The sequence below is a fragment of the Panthera onca genome, chromosome A1 (assembly GCF_046562875.1).
Source record: "Panthera onca isolate mPanOnc1 chromosome A1, mPanOnc1 haplotype 2, whole genome shotgun sequence".
Taxonomy (NCBI): Eukaryota; Metazoa; Chordata; class Mammalia; order Carnivora; family Felidae; genus Panthera; species Panthera onca.
In genome coordinates, this window is record NC_138339.1 from 142923036 (window position 1) to 142943810 (window position 20775).

A 20775-nucleotide genomic window follows, 5' to 3' on the forward strand; every position below is an offset into this window, starting at 1 on the left:
TATGCAATCTCTCATCTATTGATGTCTAATCCGCCTTGCTCACCAGCTCCCCCCACCACCCCCACCCCCCCGCCCTCAGCCCCCGGCTGTGCTCACAACTTCTCTTAGCTCCTGGAAAACATCCTGCTCTCCCTTTCCTGCATTTGAGCCCCTGCCTACACCAGCTTCACCCCCATCTACCCCACAGTAGTGCTGGACTATCTCCCCTTCATCTGTCAGATCTGTGACCCCACATGACTCTTGTACTCTTTTCTACTCCGAATGGTACACCAGATTCTCCTGTAAATGTAGCTCAAGTTATTTAAAGCTACTTCCTGGTCATTACCGCCCATGTTCATATTTTCTGCTCTAAATCTTATCTCTGACTTTTATATTTACGTTATATTTTTTTCTTAAAACACTAATTGGGATGGCATGATAGTAACACATCATTCTATCTGCAGATCCATTCATATAGTTATTTACTCATTATTTCATATTTACACATAAAATTATATATACAATAAATAATAAATATATAAATTTAAACATACATTTAAAAATTGTTTCATATGTATGAACCCATTTCATATATATATGTGTATATATATATGTGTGTGTGTGTATATATATATCAATTAAAAAAAACAGATTCTTTATGAACAGGCTGACACAGACTGTTTAATGATGAGCTGTAGTTAGCACCAAATACATGGGTTTATCATTTCAGAAATTCATCATTTTAACAATTTGGAAAGGACATTTTTTTAAATTATGAGAGATACATACCAAGTGTAGAAACGGCTTTGCATTGCTGCCAGAGAGTTTTCTTAGACGTTGAGAATAAACTTTAATTGTAGGATAATTATAACTTTTCAAATTAACCTATTCTAGAATGTAGAATTTCTATCCAGGGACTTTAAAATACCTTCAGTCTTGAGTACTGAAGAAACCAGTGTTCGCTTTCCCGAGACAAATTAATGATCCCATATTCTGCACTTCAGCATTTTACAGCAGGATCTGCTGTAGGTACATAGGTTCAGAATAACTCAAAGTACCTGGTGAAACAAATTGCTCAAAATGAAAACTTGTACATGTTGCCATTTTCCTCTTTCATTAGTTTAGAGCAAAGTTTCTTTAATGTCTTGAATAATTCTGATTTTTTTTTTTTTTTTTTTTTTTTTTTTTTGTGTGCAGAAGAAAAAGGAGAAAGGTACGGTAGCCTAGGCATTTCTAACTGACAGCTGTAGCCCTGTTTAACTAAATCCACCAAAGGAATCCGGCTAAAGATATAGTACTGAATGTTTTCATTTCCTTTTTTGTAAGAGTTTAGTAGGTTCAATTGGCAGGATCTTGAAGCCCAAGCGGGTTTGTAATGTTATTTTCCATCTACTAAGATGTATTAGAACTGTTTATGGAAACAAGGAATGGAATCGCAATGTAGGTTTTTTGTTTTGTTTTGTTTTGTTTTTGACATGTTAGAAAACTTACTGGGAGACAGAGTAGAAAATGTCTACCAAACCAAAAGTGAGTAGAACTCATCTCTCAGGCTTGTACATTTTGTGGGCTATGTACCCTAACCCATGTGGAGTAGAAACTATTTAGTAAGATCTAGGGATAGTAAGACATTCTCACCTTGTCTCAGTAAGTCATGACTATGTAAAGATATGGATAGAATATGTAAATTCTGAGTAAAAATCATGCCATTAGATTATTGAATTGAATGCATATGGCATGCCAACATCACAAAAGAAATGGAATGGCAGGTGCTTTTTATGTTAGACAGGAAAGGTATCTGATTTCTGTAACAGCAGAAGGATTTTTTTTTAAGAGCCTTTCAAGAATACAAATCAATCACAATACCATGAAGAAAGTTTTCAGGTTCCTTTGTTATGTACACACGAAACACTCAAAGTCAAAATTCTATTTTAAACTCATGAGGAGAAAATCAGGACAAAAGAAATACTGTTTTGAATCTCCGCAAAAAAAAAAAAAAAAAGAAAAAAGGATTCAGGAGAATCAAGATCACAAAAATAACTTTAGGCGGCATTGGTGAGATAAGAAAATCAGCATTATGCCCTGCATAATAGCAGTAGTGCCCTTGAAAATACAACAGCGTGGATTAGCTCTAACTACTACATGGTGAATAACATAGAAATCCTGAAAACGATTTATATTCTTTTATAGGAATGCTGGTTGTAACGGAGTGTTATCAGCATGTGAGGCTTGAATTTCATTTCATGGAAAGGAATCGGAATATGCTTTCCAGAAAGAAATCATCTATGTTTTAAAATAGGACAATTGATAAAAATGAAGTAGGAAAAAATACATTTCTAGAACTTGACCCAAACAAGATCGTTACCCACAGCCTAATCTGGTAGCCCTCGCAAAATTTCAGCATGTTAAGATGGGGGATAAAAGCTATGACAAACATTCCATTTTCTTCATATTTTATCCTCACCTTTATTAAAAAAAAAAAAACACTTTCAAAGTCCGCTTGCACGTTACATTTCCTATTTAATTTTTCAGTTCTGTCAATAAGTTGATACTACCCCAGATGGCCTGTATATTTTTCTTAAACACGGTTAAGAGCTTGAAATTATTGGGGCGTCTGGGTGAGTCAGTCGATTAAGCATCTGACTTCAGCTCAGGCCATGATCTCACGGTTCATGGGTTCGAGCCCCGCATCGGGCTCTGTGCTGACAGCTCAGGGCTTCGGATTCGGTGTCTCCCTCTCTCTCTGCCCCTCCCCTGCTCATGGGCGCGCTCTCTCTCTCTCTCTCTTAAAAACTTAAAAAATTTAAAAAAATAGCTTGAAATTATTATATGTTCCATGTTCCATATGAAATTCTAAGTATTCTGAAGGCAATTTTGGTCCAGAGGTCCTAAGCTTAAACACGATGCTATAAATGACATTGACTGTTTGAGATCTCTGGTTCCTTCCATGTTTCAGATACATATTCCGACTGCCCATATTCTGAAGCTAGTGGTCAGGAGTGAATCTTGAGTTCAAAGAGAAATGTTTTTTTGTCTGTTTCTTATTAAGTATACAGGAGTTCCTTTGACCCAATAAATTGTTTTGCACTTTATGTAAAATGTCTCCGGGAAGGAAAAGAATTGAAATTGTTGGTAATGCAAATTACCCGAAAGTAAAGAGGTCAGAGAAGTGGTGATTTCTAGCTAGAAACTTTGCTTTTGTATTTTGAAGATAATTAACTGTCTGGAGAACTTTCATAAATATTTCAGCAGTTATATTTCATTGAATTTATGGAAGGTGAAATGAACTGTAAGTGGCATTTGCAAATTTCGTGAAACTTGAAGGTCTCATCATTATCAAATTTATTCTCCCTCAAGCCATCTTCCATTTACTCCCAGCCAAGCTATGTCACTCTCTTCGTTTTACATTTGTCCCCTTTGTTTGGCTCTTGAGTAGCCTTCGATTTTTCAAATTCTATCCATCTTAATGTCCCAGACATAATGTCCTTTGCTCCAGGAAAGATGACTTCAGTGGTTAAGGATTCTCTCCATTTTTTAAATCAAGAATATCATTCTCTGAATTATTAAAAAGAACAACAATTTTCCAGGAATGTGTGTGGGTGTGTGCACTGTCATCTTGTATTGATTATCACCTTTTATCTCGTTCCTAGACTGTAGGTCTTTCAAGAACAGTGTCCATATGCATTCTTCTCTACCACCCAGATTGGAAAGCTGCCAATTATCTCTACCTCTTTTTCACTAAAAGATTTACAAAGCAAGTAAAACTTGGGTTATCCATCTCAATGAATTCGACTTCCATGAGTCAGGATAAATTTCACCAGAGGTGAAGCAACCTACGCTTTACATTCAACATGATTTTGGTATTCAACAGGAGCTTTACCTTGACCTTTCCTTGTAATTGCCTGAAGACATACTCAATGATTACATGGTTCGCTCTGAGGCATTCTACGCTGGCATTCCCATAAATCATGGATCTTCAGACTAATAAAAACTAAAAAACTAAAAAGTCTGCTAGTGTTAAAAAAAAAAAAAAAAGCACAATGACTGGGTGATTCTGTCCAAAATCAGAGTGAATGGGTGGGTTTATTTGTTAATTTCATGCATTAACTTGGCTGGGCCACGGTACCAAGATATTTCGTCTGATATTATTCTGTTTTTTTCTTTTTTTTCTGGAGTGTGCTTTGGGATGAGAGTAACTTTTAAATAAGTGTTTATATGAAATAAGTGTTTCTATGAGTTTGATATTTTTAGATTCCACCTGTATGTGAGATCCTGAAATACCTTTCTCTTTCTGTCTGACTGATTTTATTTAGCATAATGCCCTCAAAAGTTCATCCATAATTGCTCAAATTGGAGGAACCGAGGGGACCAACAGGAAGGAGTTTATTAGGTGGCCTTATCTATCTGGAGGGGTAATGAATACCAAGGCAGTGAAGAGAGTTTACCTTTACTCCCTCATCCCACATTTACTCCCTAGATTACCTGGTCCTAAGTGCCACAAAAATATGTAGTGAGGACTGTTTTAGGAGTCAAGGTTCTTAGCAACTGATACTTTAGTATCAGTTGTTTTAGGGTTTCCTCTGTCCTTCCGGTAGCCTAAGTGCATTATTACCCTCTGATATCTACCATTTCACTATCCAGAGAGCCTTTCCTCTTTTCTCGACTTGAATCCTTTAAGTCTCCTGGGACTAAGCTCAAATATTACCTCCACAGAGAACCCTTCCCTGAACTAGGACTCGTGACTTATTCAGTGATTCTCCACCTCTTTATTCTATTTTTTTCATAGTAATTATCATCATCTGAAACCCTATGACTTTATTATTCATTGTATTTTGTCTATCACCCCATCAATATTTAAACTCTATTAGATCAGTTGTAAAAGATTACATTATGGTTCTTTTCTGTCTTGTTCATCTCTGTTCTGAGAATAGTGCCTGGCATGAATATGCTCCTGGTATTTTGTTGAATGAATACATGAAGTACTAGGGAGGCCCAGGGGAAGAAGTGTTTAGTGCTGGCCAGCTGGCTAGGAGTGACAGAAAAGCCTTCTCATGGGTGCTGAGTGTCGAACTGGATCTTAAAGAATGAGGAGCATTTTAGGTAAACAGAGATGGAAAGATGTCAGGCACAAAGTAATGCTTGCATGGAAGCCAGAGTGATAAAAGGCACAGACTGAGATGCGCAGTGAGTAGCTCAGGGTTGTAGGAGCAGAGGGTACACATCCCAAAGTCATGGCAGCCTAAAGGCAGGTGGGGTCCAGACTGTCAAAGTTCTGGAGGTCAATTTTAGAATTTGTTTGACACAAGGACAAAAGATAAAAGACTGTGAAGGAGGGGCTTGGTAAGATCAGATCTGTTTTAATTTTTTTTTAATGTTTATTTATTTTTGAGAGAGAGAGAGAGAGCATGAGCAGATGAGGTGCAGAGAAAGAGAGAGAGAGGATCCCAAGAAGGCTCCACACCAACAGCAGTGAGTCCGATGTGGGGCTTGAACCCACAAACCATGGTGGTCATGACCGGAGCCAGAGTCAGACACTCTGACTGAGCTACCCAGGACACCCACATCAGATCTGTTTTAAAGCAATGATTCTCAAAGTGTGTGTGTGTGTGTGTGTGTGTGTGTGTGTGTGTGTGTGTGTGTTTTCATAATAAAACTGACATTATTCCTTCCCTCCCCCCAGTGGTTTGCCATTTGCACTGATGTTTGAAAAGCAATAGTGGCTAAAACTCCTGGTGTCTCAGCCCCTGTGAAGTTCAGGGCAGCCAAGTACACCAGTAGTGTTCATATTCCTCATTGCCATGTACTTGCAATTAAAAAGAAACAGCCAGTTTCACTTAGGAATGACCTTGATGAGGTACCACAAATTGCTGGTTTTATTCAATTATTATCCTGAGACCATGTCTTGAATATTCTGTGTAATAACACGGAAAGTATACACAAAGCATTTGTGGTGTGAACTAGAGCTCGCTCAGGGAAAAACATTTTTGTTGGAATGTCAAGTTGAACTAGGTCACAAAAAATAATTTTTACTTGAAAGAATAGTTAAGAAATAATGGATGGTTATGTAGACTTGGGTATTTGACCGATATATTTCAAAAAATGAATGAAGCGTGGCTGTCACTTCAGGGAAAACAACAGAAAGTGTGTTCGATTCAGTAGCATGTACTTAAAACAGCAATAGAGAGTATTTGTTACAAATGATATTGATGTGGAAAATAAAGGAAAATGAAAAGTTAAATTTCCTTACAACTTATAGCCCATTGACAAGTCCTTGAGACAGGCAGAGTGACATTGCTCTAGGAGCACAGCTGCCTCGATGATGTCACTTTGCTAAGGGCAAAAGGCACTGTTAGACCAACCTCCAGGATCCCCTAAGTCTACTTTAACATACAGAAATTTCTCTGGAAACTTCCTTTATCTCTACCCCCCAAATATATGTTAGCAATCATCTTCCAAGCATATGGCCCATTGGTTTACATCTGAAGGGTCTTATGAATGAGGTTTCACTAGACAATAAGAAATGACCTTTTCCTAACAATAGCTAGCCCCCCTCAAGGTCCTAGAAACCTTGCTTCCAAAATTCCTTGGAGACCTCCTGCTATCCCTGACCCCTTCCAAGTTGAAGGCATATAATCACCTGTCGTAACCCCAGTGCATCTCCTTCTGCCCGTGGGTCCTGTACCATGTTCTAATAAGAACACCTTTTTGCACCAAAGATGTCTCAAGAATTCTTTCTTGGCCATTGGCTCCAAACTTCAATTTCCACATCAGTATCATTTGTGTTTTCAAGGAAACTTGGAATTTTGAAAACTTGTATTTGCCTTTGATAGCTTAATGGCGAATACATACAGTCATACCTGATGAGACCAGTGGGGCTAATGAGTGCTTTCTTATTGATATTTTATAATGAAATGGGTCAACATTTGGAAGACTGACATAATTCAATGAATTAATGCTTTGCTAATAACCACTGCATCATGCTAAAAATAATAGTGCCTGGGTAAAATCCATTGAAATGCAAGATAAACCAGTGGATTTTAATCTAAAAGATTATCAAAAGTCAATTGATATAGTTTGATGTTCTTAACTGCATTCAATCTTTAAGATTCTACCTCTTGTTGAGTTTTGATGTAGTATCAAATGGTATTAACAGTAATCTGAAAAGACTAATAAACTTCTCCTTTTTCCAACTACAAGTCTGTTGAGTCCATATTCTTTTTATGTACCTTAACCTAAACAGATGTTAACAGATTGAAGGCAGATCTAGACGAGAGAATTCAGTTGTCTGAATTCTGAATGCTGAATTAGTGGTCTTCTGTTAAGCCATACATTAAAGATTTGTAAAAGTGTAAAACAATGTGTTCTTGCCAATTTCCTATTGTTTTGGAAAACATGGTTTCTATTTATGTTTGCAGATGATTCATTTGTTGTTGTCATTTTAAAATAAATTAGTAACTACACATTTTGTATAAGTTTCAACTTTAATGTCTAATATAAGCAATCCCCACTTTACAATCTGCTATGTGGAATGAAATCCATGTCTACTGGAACCATGATTTTGGTTCTTACACAGCTTTGTGGTAACTCGGGTAAAATCTTGGACGTTAATGAGTTACAGGTAGCACAGTAACATACAAACTGAGGACAACCTGTAAATATCAATAGATATAACCCACATCAACAAAATTCCTTGGGATCCTCAATAATTTTTAAGTGTAAAATGGTCTTGATTAACAACATTCGAGGACTGCCATTTAAAGAAACTACCCACAGGGCACCTGGGTGAATCAGTCAGCTAAGCATCTGATTCTTGATTTCAGCTCAGGTCATGATCTCACAGTTCGTGAGATGGAGCCCCAAGTCAGGCACTGCACAGATTGTGTGGAGCCTGCATGGGGTTCTCTTTCCCTCTCTCTGTCACTTTCCTCCCCTGTCCTCCCTCCCTCTCCTCTCCTCTCCTCTCCTCTCCTCTCCTCCTCTCCTCCTCTTTCCTCCTCTCCCCTCCCCTCCCTTTTCTTTCCTCTTCTCTCCTCTCCTCTTCTTTCCTCTCCTCTTCTCTTCTCTCTTCTCTCTCTCTCTCTCTCTCTCAAAATGAATACATAAAACTTGAATGAAAACTACCCTGAAGAACAACTAAGATGAGCATACTGGTGTGCAAGGAGAGTGGACCAGAGGCTACTGAGAGAGCTATCCCTTCCCAGAGAATAGAACAAAAGCATTAATTAATCTGCAGATTCAGAGAGATAAAGAGGAAAGGTAGGATTTCAGACACTCTGAGGATGCTGAATTGGTGGAGATCTATTGTTAATGTCTCAGTTTTTTAAGTTGTGTTCTTAGGTGGATGATACTGCTGGTATGAAATCGGAGAAACCTAATTTCGTTTTACTCCCTTTCTACAAGATTGTCAACATATCGAGCCTAACAGGACTTTTTGTGGGTTGTTTTTTTTTTTTTTTATACAGTTACTAAACTTCATGGGAGCTTTTCTTGAAGAATGATTGGAATATGACAAGACTAAGTCATCTGGGAGACCCCTTTGCTGTGTTTGGGCAAGACTCTTAACCTGGTGGTGCTTCAAACCATTTATATTATTCCCCCTATGTTATTGGGAAATTCTATGAATGTAGTTAATTTCTAGAAAACCTTTTTAAAAAATGTAACTGCAGGACTTAAAAAAATTTAGGACAATGTTTAGAAGCGTACCCTAAAAGAAAAGGTTAAAAATGGGGTGTGACAGGAGGTAGAGAGTAATGTTTCTGTGGGTATTATTTTCCCCCCAAAAAAGAGAACAGTGCCTGATTTACAATCATCAGCCTCAGTCACAGTCTGTTGCAATTGTCTGAGTCCCTGTCCCAGAGGACAGCTCTCCCACGCTTCCTCTGGCCATCTGGAACAGCCCTTCTGCACCTAATGGACTCCATGATTCTTCCCATTTCTGAGCTCCCTGTTTCTTCTTCTTCTTCTTCTTCTTTTTTTTTTTTTAATTTCTGACCTCTTGCCTTCCTTCTAATAAAATAATCACATTCTTCCTTCTCTTTTCAAATGCTTAGTCATTCCCCTGCTCTAATGTGGCTATTTGTAACCTTCTCAACCCTCTTCCTGGTAATAGCTTGAGATGTCATCTATGAAATACTTTCTCATCAGGGGCTTATGGTTTTATGTGAATTCATGGTCACCGAGTTAAACCCAGTTATAAATGATTGCATGGAAAAGTAGCAGTGTTACCATTTTTCTATGCCAATACGCAAAGCATGAAGGACTAAATCTACTTTATAATTTTAATATACTATGGAGGTTACAAGGCATGTTTATCACCTGTATCTCACGTGGAGCTTGTGGAGCTCACAACACCTCTACAGAGAAAGCAAGGCAGGCTTCTGATGCTGATGCCATTTCCTTATTTTCACAAGTGAAAAACATTCTATGATGATTTAGGTCTTATTTTGCAGAGTCCCGAAGACTCAGGTTTTCAGAGTCCCACTTCGGAGTTCTTTTCCCTTGCTCATGACATTTCTAAGTCTTAAAATGTATTTAAAATGAGCTGGATAAATGAATAAACCATTTAGTAAGACAGGGAGTGCTTTTCTTCTCCCAGTATAAAATGCATTGTTCAAGAAAAATAAGAACTCAAGAATTTAAATCTCTGTTCTCATCACTCTGGCTAGGTGACCAGCCTTAACTGGTGGTCTTCTAATGGTTTCTAAGCACTTAACGATCCCAGAAGATAAGTGAGATCCCAGAACCCGGAACCCAAACATCTAGACATAGTTCAAAGAAAAATAATGATACATAAAATGGAGAAATTTATGCATGAGCAAAGATTAAAGGAACATGTGTATTTAATTGGCTAAGTAATACGCAAACTAGGAGTGTTAGGAAAATGTGGAAAATGAGAATCTTGTATCTGAGCTCAAAGTTGGTAGAAATAATAACATGTAATTTAAGAATAGTCAAATGAGTCTAAGTTGGAGGAAAAAAGTGGAATCAACAAAGAATAGTATCCTAGGGGAAATAGTAAACATTATGTCATGCATTATTTAAAATAAGCTAACAAAGAATTGGGTTTGAATTATAAATAACACCCAAAACTGAACAAGCTTCTGTCAGTTCTCTGTTAAGTGTATTTGCCTTGCTGACATATGAAACCCTGATATTATTAGCAGCTCTGGACAAATACTCTGACAAGGCTTTTCCCTTGCTAACATATGTTCCATAGGTTATATGAACTCAAGCTTGATTGGTGAGACAAAGCATGAACTGTAAGTCACTGAATGTTACTAAGTTCCCAATCTAAGGGGCTTTTTTATTTATCCATGTATTCTTAAACTATTACAATGGAAACCATGTCGTCATACTGGGATTTATCCTAAGATATAAACATACAAAGGAACCTTGGATTGCAAGTAACCTGTTCTATGAGTGTTATGCAAGACCATCAAATGTTTCTCATAAATTTTAACTTGATAAATGAGCGATGTCTTGCAAGAGGAGTAGTACATGATGCCGAATGTCACGTGATAACAACCGAGCCAATGGTTCTTGAAATTCACTTTGATAAATGAGTGCGGTGGATTACAAGCATGTTGCCAGAATGGATTATGCTCCCAGATCAAGGTTGTAATGCGCGCATATATATATGTGTATATATATATATATATATATATATATATACACACATATATAGTATTCGTCTCCATTTCTGGCTCACAGTTCCCAAAATCTTTGGAATTTCCTAAGTGTTAGGAGTGATTAAGGTGTGTTTGGTTAGGTCAGTGAGGTGGCTTTTTTTGGCAAAGCACTTAAGGATGGGGGCTGGTTGCCAGTGGAGCCAACCATTTGATAGAGGGTTGGAAATTTCAGTCCTACTCTCTGACCTCCAGGGAGAGAAGAGGAACTTGAGGTTAAATGAACTGCCAATGGCCAATGCTTTATGAATTATGTCTATGTGATGAAAGCTCCATAAAGACCCAGGAGACAAATTTCAGAGAACTTCCAGGTGAACAGTTGGAGAGGTGAGGAGAGTGGTACATCCTGAGGATGGCATAGAAGCTCCCTACACCTTCCCCATACCTTGTCCTATGCGTGTCATTGATTGTGGCTGTTCCTCAGTTGTATCCTTTTATAGTAAACTGGCCATCTACTCAGCAAGTGTTTCTCTGAGTTCTGTGAGTTGCTCTAGCTAATAAATCAAACCTGAGGAGGAGGTCGGAGGAACCTCTTACTGAGAGAGCTAGTTGATCTGAAGTACAGATAATAACCTGGACCTGCCAATGGCATCTGAAGTTGGGGGGCTGGGGGGCAGAAACTGTGCAGTCTTGTAATATGGAGACTTCAATCCATAAAGTATGACGCTATCTCCTGGTACACAGTGTCAGAATTGAGTTGAATGTCAGAATTCTTAGACCCCCAGCTCTTGTCCAAGAATTGTTGGTTGGTGTAGAAAAAAACCACTGCCCTCTCAACACCCATACACTGGAAAGTGGTGCTCAGAACACCAAAAGGGCATCATTTCCTAGAGTCAAACACCACCTATGCAATCACTGGGATATTCTGAAAACATCTGCTTACTCAATGAACGCTGAAAGGAAGGGAAAGAAAGAGTCAGTTTTCCTGTCCTTGCATCAAGTCCAGGTTTTTGTATTTTTCTTCTGTGTGCTATTACTTTCTCCTTTTCATTTTGACTTTCCTTTTTCTTGCTGGAAAGTGACATCTGAATTCTTCTGAGTCCATTTTTTCCCAAATACTCAGCCAACCCCTATTTTAAATTACATTACCAAGTCCTCTAGTGCTTCCCATTCTGACAAACCATGGTCTTCGTGGATTACGTATTTTTGTAGTTATATGGCAAAGGGAACTAACTTTGACTGGGATGGGTGAGTGATAGAATAAGCTTGGTGTTTTTGTGTTTACCCTTGTCCAACACTTATGATTTTGTATATGCCGTATAAGTAATGTATTCACATTTTATTCCAAGTTGATTATACTTGGTTACACAACAATTTGATCACAAATTTGTGGAGTGTCCGTTAAGTGCCATGCACTATTTTAGGCCCTGGAGATAGAGAAATAAATCAGATGCAGTCCCTCTCTGCCACAGTAGCTCTCTTTCTTCAAGTTAGAGAGCATTTATCACATCATGTTATAGTTAATGTCTTTGAGCTTAGAGGGGGGCATGGTATGCCACGAAAAGAGGAAGGCCAGAGCAACTAATCCAACCTAGAGAACAAAGAAATCTTTCCTGAAAAGAGCTATTTCAGAAAGAGCTTCGATGTATTTAGCACTTTCTAGCTGACAAAACGTATTCTCACTCGGTCATTTTGAAAATGTTTATGGCATAGGGATTACTCATTGCTGTTGCTATGTTTTGCACTTGAGGAAGCTGATGTACAACACAGTTTATGTGTCCAGTGGAAGGTCCCATACAGGATAAGGCAATGAGATTTCAGTCTAGATTTTCTAGGTAGGAGTGTGGAATTCTACTGCCCCATGTTTCAAAGCCATTCTCTCTCAGCTTCTTTAAAGTCCCTGCCATTATCATAGCAAAGGATAACACTGCATCTCAGAGTCCCTCATCTAAATAAAAACTGAAAAAATTAGTCTGCATCTTTGACTCCCATTTTCATCAAAGAGGGCTGCTGGCTGATATGTTCTTTAGCATTACCAGCAGGAACATTCTAAAGGCTGTGCCATTTCCATGCATTTTTCATTCAGTGACTTTGGAGGCACTTTAACAACAGCATCTACTTTTCTTCATATGCATCTTGACATCGACCCGAGTAAAACTAACGTCCTGTCCTGTGCTTTAGCATGTCCCCTTTGTTATTAATGTCTCTAGTGAACAGGTACCATTTTTTTTTTCATTTTCCACTTTAGGTAAACATGTACTTCTGAAGAAAGCCTGGAGGGAGATTTTCTTCTGGTACAGAATAAAGACAACCTTACAAGCTGGCCATTATTGCTCTATGCCTGACTAGAGAACTGAATTAATCATTTTCTAAGTATGGGAATGGGGGAAAACAAAGGTGGCTGAGAGAAGTGTAGTTAGTACCTGTTTATGCAACTGTCTAAACCCTCTGATGCTTTACAACGTCCCTGTCGGAGGAATAGGGAGCCAAAAAACCAAGAGCTGTAACTGACTGGGCAAATGGAAGTCTTCGCTTTAAGCTTTGTAGACAGACACCTGTTTGTGAAATTGGGGACCAGTGTTTTAATACTCATTTTTATGCAATATGTTCATGTATGAATTCTTCCTCCTAGTCCCCAGAGACCACACCCATTAGAATATTCAATTTTTCATCATGGAACCTGCCATCCTGGACTGTCACTGAACAGTTGGGTTGAGTGTCACCCACACCCTAGAAAAGTGATTAACTGGAATTTTAACACCCGTGCTAAGTGTGTGTGGCAGTGTAGGTATTTCTCAGTGGCTGACAGAATGATGTGGCTATAGACTGTCTAACTGAAACAGATTTGGTAGAACAGTTTCAATTATGTACCCAAAGAAAGATTCTGGACCAAATGCAGCCTCATCAAATGCAGTTCAGTGAGTCTGAAAGCAGGTGTAAATGTAGTGGAACCAGGAACTGCAGACCATGTAATTTGAAAATGTTCATCATCCAATATACTTTGAAGATTATAGACAGGGGCCAGGCTTGTTAAATAAGTTACCATTAAAAAAAGTTGCATTTTGTGCTAAACCCAAAGGAAGGACAAATTATCACTGTTTTGCTTCGCTTTAAAAATGAAATTAAATGCACCATGTGGCAGTGTATTATGTAATTTACATATGTTATTATGGCAAAATTTTATTATTTTGCCTAATGTAATTAGCTGAAAAGATATAAATAAAACTGATAAGAATCTCTCTAATTTCTTTTTCTCTCTTGAATTTCAAATTATTTCCCTCATTACAGAAGATGTCAATGGCTTATCTTTATTCATTCAGCAGATATTTGTGAATGTCTGATATCCATTTGTCTTCCATAGAACACACACCAACACAAACATATCATATCAGGGATGGTAAGAGTTGCCTCTGTTAATCAATGGTTGCCTTCCTCCCCTAAGAATAACATGAGTGAATTTTTCAGTAAGTCCTAAAACAAAAAATATAATATGAAAGAAACGTAAAGCTTACCACAGTCTGCCCTTACCATGAATATCAGCTAATATCACTTTCTTCATCAGAGGAAAATCCCACAGAGATGCTTTTTTTGCCTTCTAGATAGACAGCTATTGTTTTTGTTTTATTTTCGATTTGGAAGTCAATGTAAAGATTCCGTAGGCTCCAATGAGCAGAAGTCTTTTGACTCATGAAATAATATCAGTCCACAGAGCCAACATTTCCTAGTATTATCATGAGTTAAAGGGAGTTATAAAAACTGGGACTGAGCTTCCAGGAAATAATTTGAAGACAATGAAAGGAATATATGGACCTCTCCTCTTCTCTCCCAAAATACAGAACTGTTGTAAGCGGAAATTTCCCACCGCCTAAAAACTAAAGAACACAAACAAAACAAAACAAAACAAAAAAGGAATGAAGACTTGTCAGAGAAAAGGCTTTTTTCCCAGACCTGGGACAGAGGAGGTACAGGATGAGACTGGAACTTCATGCTGTGACAGAACAAAAGCAAGTCTCCCTTCCTCCCTTCAAGGATCTGGGACTGGCACAGGGATGAAGGCGTCAGCTTAGAGGACTGGATTGGTCAAACATATGACAGTTGGAACACCAAAATAATAAAATACAGCAAAAAAAAAAAAAAAAAGAAACCATCAAAAAATAGGAATTTACACCCATAACCAAAAATAACAAGATGAATAAGCACATAAATAAAAGGAATAGAATTGAGGGTCCTTGCTTATAGGAGAATGTAAAGGCTGGCTCATAAAGGTAGATGAAAATCATTATTTTGTAACCATCAGGACAGGTTAGATCAAACAAAAATCATCAATGGATGCAAGTCCAGGGAACCTTTTGATGAGAATCAGGTATTTACATGATTTTTAAGTGTCTCCCCATGGACTGGTTATTAGTTGCAAGGGGTAAAAACAGTAATTATACAATGAAAAATTTTCATAATACCTGGACCAGGTGATCAAAATTAATATAATTGGTTACAGATGGTCCTATGTGGTTCCAGATGTGATGCCCTGAGAAGGACACAACTTCACCTGTGCAATATCTCAGGTGAGAATGCAGACTCTTAAATTAATCATGAGGAAAGATCTGACAAACAGAAAATGAAAAACTGTTTTTTCCCAAAGGAAGGGTTATAGTCTTCAAGCTATGTCAATGTCATAGAAGAGGAAGACACGCTGTGAGAATGTTGTAGATTAAAGGAAGCTAAAGAAACATGACAATTAAATGAAATACATGATCCTAGACTTGATCCTATACTGGAAGGAAAAAATGCTATAAAGACATTAGATTATCTCTATTTTTAGGAAATGCACAATAAAATATTGAGGGATAAAAAGGCAATGATGTATGAAACTTACCCTCAGTTATTAAATATATAACTATAAATATAAAAATATAAATATACTTATATATATATAAATATATAGTACATATAAATATAGTATATATAAATATATAAGTATATTTACATTTTATATTTATATATTTTACATTTATTTATATATTAAGTTTATATTTTATATATTTATATATACCATATATATATACAATATTTATACATACTATATATTTATTCATTTATATTTATAGATTATATATATGCATATACACACATATAAAGATAGAGCAAACAAAATTAGGTGAAATGCTAATGATAGGTGCATGTGGGTGAATGATATATGGGCATTCTGTGTACCATTTTTATTTTTACAAAGTTTAGTTATCTTGCAAATAATTTCCCAATCAAAAGTTAATTAAAAATACAGTCTCACAGTCAACACTTCTTGTTCACAAACAAAAGGCTGAACAATAACAGATTTTGATAAGTCAAATTTTCTCCTTATAGATATGAGCAGAAAACCAGGATGGCTGAGATTAGAGACAAATCAATGTGCTCAAAGAATCTAAACAAACAAATTAAACAATGATGCTTGAAAAATGCTATATATTTAAGGTAATTGAAAAGAATTTTGGGAAATTCTGATTAATACTCTGATGGGAAATTTTGAAAGGCTATTGAAATTGTTGGAAGCAGTTATATAAACAAAGTAATCAGAATAATAGAGCAATTTCTGAAAATCACACATGTGTTTATCAAAATGAAATAGTTTAATAGGAGACCTGGAAAATAGACTCCAGAAAATCTTTTATATCAAAGAACAAAATCTGAAAGATGAAAAATCTAAGAGAAAAGTTAGGACATATAAACTGATACAATAAACACCATACAACAAATCTAACCTGCTTCAAATAGCTTTTCTAAAAAGAGGAAACAAAGAAAATTAAGGTGTGTGTATGAGAGAGTGGGAGGGGAGGTCAAAGAAATAACAGGAAAAAAATGTTCCATATCTGAAAAAAATTTTTTAACCTGGAAGACATTGAGCGAATGCTTAGCACAAGGAACGATTAAAAACCACATCTAGAAGTACCACGGTCAAGTAGTAGAACACAAAGAAGAAATACTAAAAAACTTTTGAGAGAGACAGAACAAGGAATAAACAGATTTCATACAAACAGCAGATAATCTTCTTTCCTCATGATATTAAATTAAGAAAAGATGCCAGAAGACAATGGAGCAGTAACTTCAACATTTGAGAAGACCCTAACCTGAATCGCTTCATGCCCAATTCATCATACAAGAGCATGGCCCAATTATTTTATCTTTTAATGATATATATATATTTTTTTAATCAACATTGAATACTCAATTTTAGCAAAAGTAAGACAGAAAATTTAAGATTTTTTAAGAGACTTGGACAACTAGATCAGGAAGGAAAATAAATCGCAAGTGCATTTCCCAGTTTAAGTTCAAGAAAATTTCACATTCAGAAAGATATTCTATTCTACAAAGGAACAAGCCTGCTTAATCCATAAGAAAACATAGCAAATAAGTGGAAATTCCAAGTAATCAAAAAAAAAAGTGTACAGTGCATTTCTGACCTAACTAAAAAAATACACAATATTAAGATAAAGAAGGACTGTATGAATTATGAAAAATGCACAGTGATGTAAACCAACACCACACTCAGTACACAAAACTCTTCCTTCACCCCTCCAAACATTCCCTTATCGTATTTGTTTTTAGTCAACTACTTCCCACCCTTAATGACGAGAATAAATTGGTCTATCCTCTTACCTGAAAAGTTTGCTTTTTACCATTGTGCTAACTAAAATAAGTCAAAGAGAGAAAGTATTTCACTTATATGTAAAATATTGAAAAGTAATAAGAATAAATAAGTAAACCCAGGAAAATCATAGGGAAAGAGATAAGGTTTGTGGTTACCAGAGCTGGGTGATAGGGGGAGGGGAAGTTGGAAGAAGGTGGTCAAAAGGTAGAAACATCCAGGTAGAAGACAAATGAGCAGTAAGGATATAACGTAGAACAGGATGACTATAGCTAATACTGCTATACAATGTACAGGAAATTATTAAGAGAGTAGATACTAAAAGTTCTCATCATGAGGAAAATTTTTTTCTCTTCTTTTTATTCTATCTCTATAAGATGATATATGTTAACCTCTTCTGGCAATCATTTCATGATATATGAAAATCAAACCATCACATTGTATGCCTTCAACTTATACAGTAATGTACATCAATTATTTCTCAATAAGAGTGGATTTTGGGGGGCCAGCTCCTGAATGCTGTATAAATTCAGTCACAGAATATGTAACCTTTTGGGCCTGGCTCCTTTGCCTAACCATAATGTGAGATGTACACGTATAAATGTTCTTTCCATTGTTCCATAGTATGGATATACCACATGATTTGTCTATCCATTCACCAGCTGAAGAATATTCAGGTTGGTTTATGATATGAGTAATTTTGAACAAAGTTGCTATAAATATTTACATAAAGATTTTGAACTAGGTTTTCATTTCTCAAGTGATTAATGATGCTGAATATCTTCTTGTGTGCTTATTTGCCATTTGCATGACTTTGGTGAAGTGTCTGTTCAAACACTTTCCACATTTCCTTGGGCATCTGGGTGACTCAGTCAGTTGAGTGTCCAACTTCAGCTCAGGTCATGATGTCATGGTCCTTGATTTCAAGCCCTGTGTCAGGCCCTGTGCTGACAGCTCAGAGCCTGGAGACTGCTTCAGAATCTGTGTCTCCCTCTCTCTCTGCCCCTTCTCTGATTGAGCTCTGTCTCTCTCTCGCTCTCTCAAAAAATGAATATACATTTAAAAAAAAACAATAAAATGCTTTGCCCATTTCTATTAGGTTGTTCTCTTAATATTAAGTTTTGAGACTTCTGTATCTATGTTAGTTACAAGTCCTTGATCACACATATGATGTACAAATATTTTCTCCTAGTGTTTGAATAATTTTTTTCTCTTAGTTTATTCCAAAGAGCAAAACTTGTAATTTCATGAAATCCAATTTTTCATTTTTTTAGTATCTAATAATTGTCTAATATAAAGCCAACAGATTTTTTTCCTATTTTTCTTCTAGAAATATAGTAGTGCCTTTTACATTTAGCTCTGTGATAAATTTCAACTTAATTTCTGGATAAACTAGAAGGCATATGTGAAAGTTCCTTCAGAGAAGAGATTGAGGTTTTCTTTTAATTTTTTAAATGTTTATTTTTGAGAGAGAGGGAGAGAGGGAGTGTGAGCAGGGAGGGGCAGAGAGAGGGAGACACAGAATCTGAAGCAGGCTCCAGGCTCTGAGTTGTCAGCGCAGAGCCCAATGCGGGGCTTGAACTCACAGACTGAGAGATTATGACCTGAGCCGAAGTCGGATGCTTAACTGACTGAGCCACCAAGGCACCATGAAGAGATAGAGAATATTAAAAATTAGGTGATATCAGGGTTTCCTGGGTAGCTCAGTGGGTTAAGCATCATACTCTTGATTTCAGATCAGGTCATGATTTCATGGTTTGTGAGATCAAGCCCTGTGTTGGGCTCCGGGCTGACAGCACAGAGCCTCCTTGGGTGCTCTCTCTCTCTCTCTCTCTCTCTCGCTCTCTCTCTCTCTCTTCCCACCCTGTTCTGAATGAATAAATGAATGAATGAATGAGTGAATAGAAACATATGATATTAGACCATGAGTTCCAGATGACTCTATGAAAATGTTTGAGAGAATGAGAAGGGATAGAGATGTAATTTGTATCAGAGATTGTAAGAAAGCTGTATGAAAGAAGGAGTCCACTGATAAGTGGCCACCTTGGTGTCTTGTGTTTCTTGTGTTCATTGTGCAAACTATGAGATGAAGCACAGGTCCTGATGGTCTTTTATAGACAACCCCATGTAAGGTGGTAAGCTTTGCGATGTTCCTGAATCTGCCTGTGTGACATCTTAGATCATGTCCCATGCTCTTCTTGAAACCTCAGGCCCTTCTCATTTCCTAACAGAAGAGTTATAAAAATGGCTTGTTTCATTCTTTTGGTTATTTGCCAGATGGGTGTACTTTTATTACAAGAAACTACCTGCAGAAAAACCCTATATAGTAAAGATTGCAAAAATAGATTCATACAGACTCTTTGTTCCTCAGTGGTCATACTGAGGCATGGTCACATTCCACAACAGCACAGGTATTAAGGCCCTGGGGGGTGGATTTTGACCAGGTGGTGATGAGGTAGAAGAAACCTAAAAAGTAAATGCATCTACCTTCATTCCCCAAGTCCTGAATAGTACAACTACTGTACAATGTAGTAGTTTCTTATACAATTTTCTGCAGATATTTCCTGAGTCTGAACAATGAATCCCGAAGCTGCATCTAGTTTGGTACATATCCTCATGCATTTGCTCTCTCCTTCCCTGCCATACTTCTCTTTCTCCATCACAAGTGATTATATGGGATTGCATTCTCTGATACAGGGTTAGTATGTCAGCATTTGCTTCATACTGTGTTTTCTAGAAATCAGGCTATAAATCAAGGGGAGAGGGAAGAGAAGAGGGTATTTTCAAGAGAAGGGAGGGTGTTCTCTTGGAACCTTAGTTAGTCATTTACTAAATGAGCCTTTTCATGGACCTGGACACTCCAGAAACTCATCCAATATCAGTGTGGAGAACAGATAGCATTTATATAAATACAGGATCGTAAAGTTCATATGTAACTTTAGAGAGACATGGAGAGACATGAATGCACGATATACACCTTTCCAAAAGAGCAGGTAACATTTAGGGAGAAAAATATTACCAAAGAGACAAGGGTCTGAGACTCATGTCCCCCTATAGAGTTAGTTGAAATAAAAGTTCTCCCCAATGAAGAAGTTGTGAGCATATTTTGGTGAATATGTTTAGAGTTATTATTTAATTTCTTTGAAGTGGACTCATTGCTAATAGGCCAAGTCTTGTGAAAGAGGACAACAGTGAAGTACAGTGTATTTCTTGGAGTAAAAAAGTAGTTCTACACTATGAAACTAGAAATCAACTACAAGAAAAAACATGGAAAGAGCACAAATACATGGAGGTTAAATAGCATGCTACTAAACAATGAATGGGTCAACCAAGAAATCAAAGAATAAATGAAAAATTACATGGAAACAAGTGAAAATAAAAACATGAGAGTCCAAAACCTTTGAGATGCAACAAAATGAGGGAAGTTTGTAGCAATACAGGCCTACCTCAAGAATCAAGAAAAATCTCAAATAAACAACCTAACTTTATAGCTCCTAGCTCCTAAAGCTCCTAAAGGAGCTGGAACAACAACAA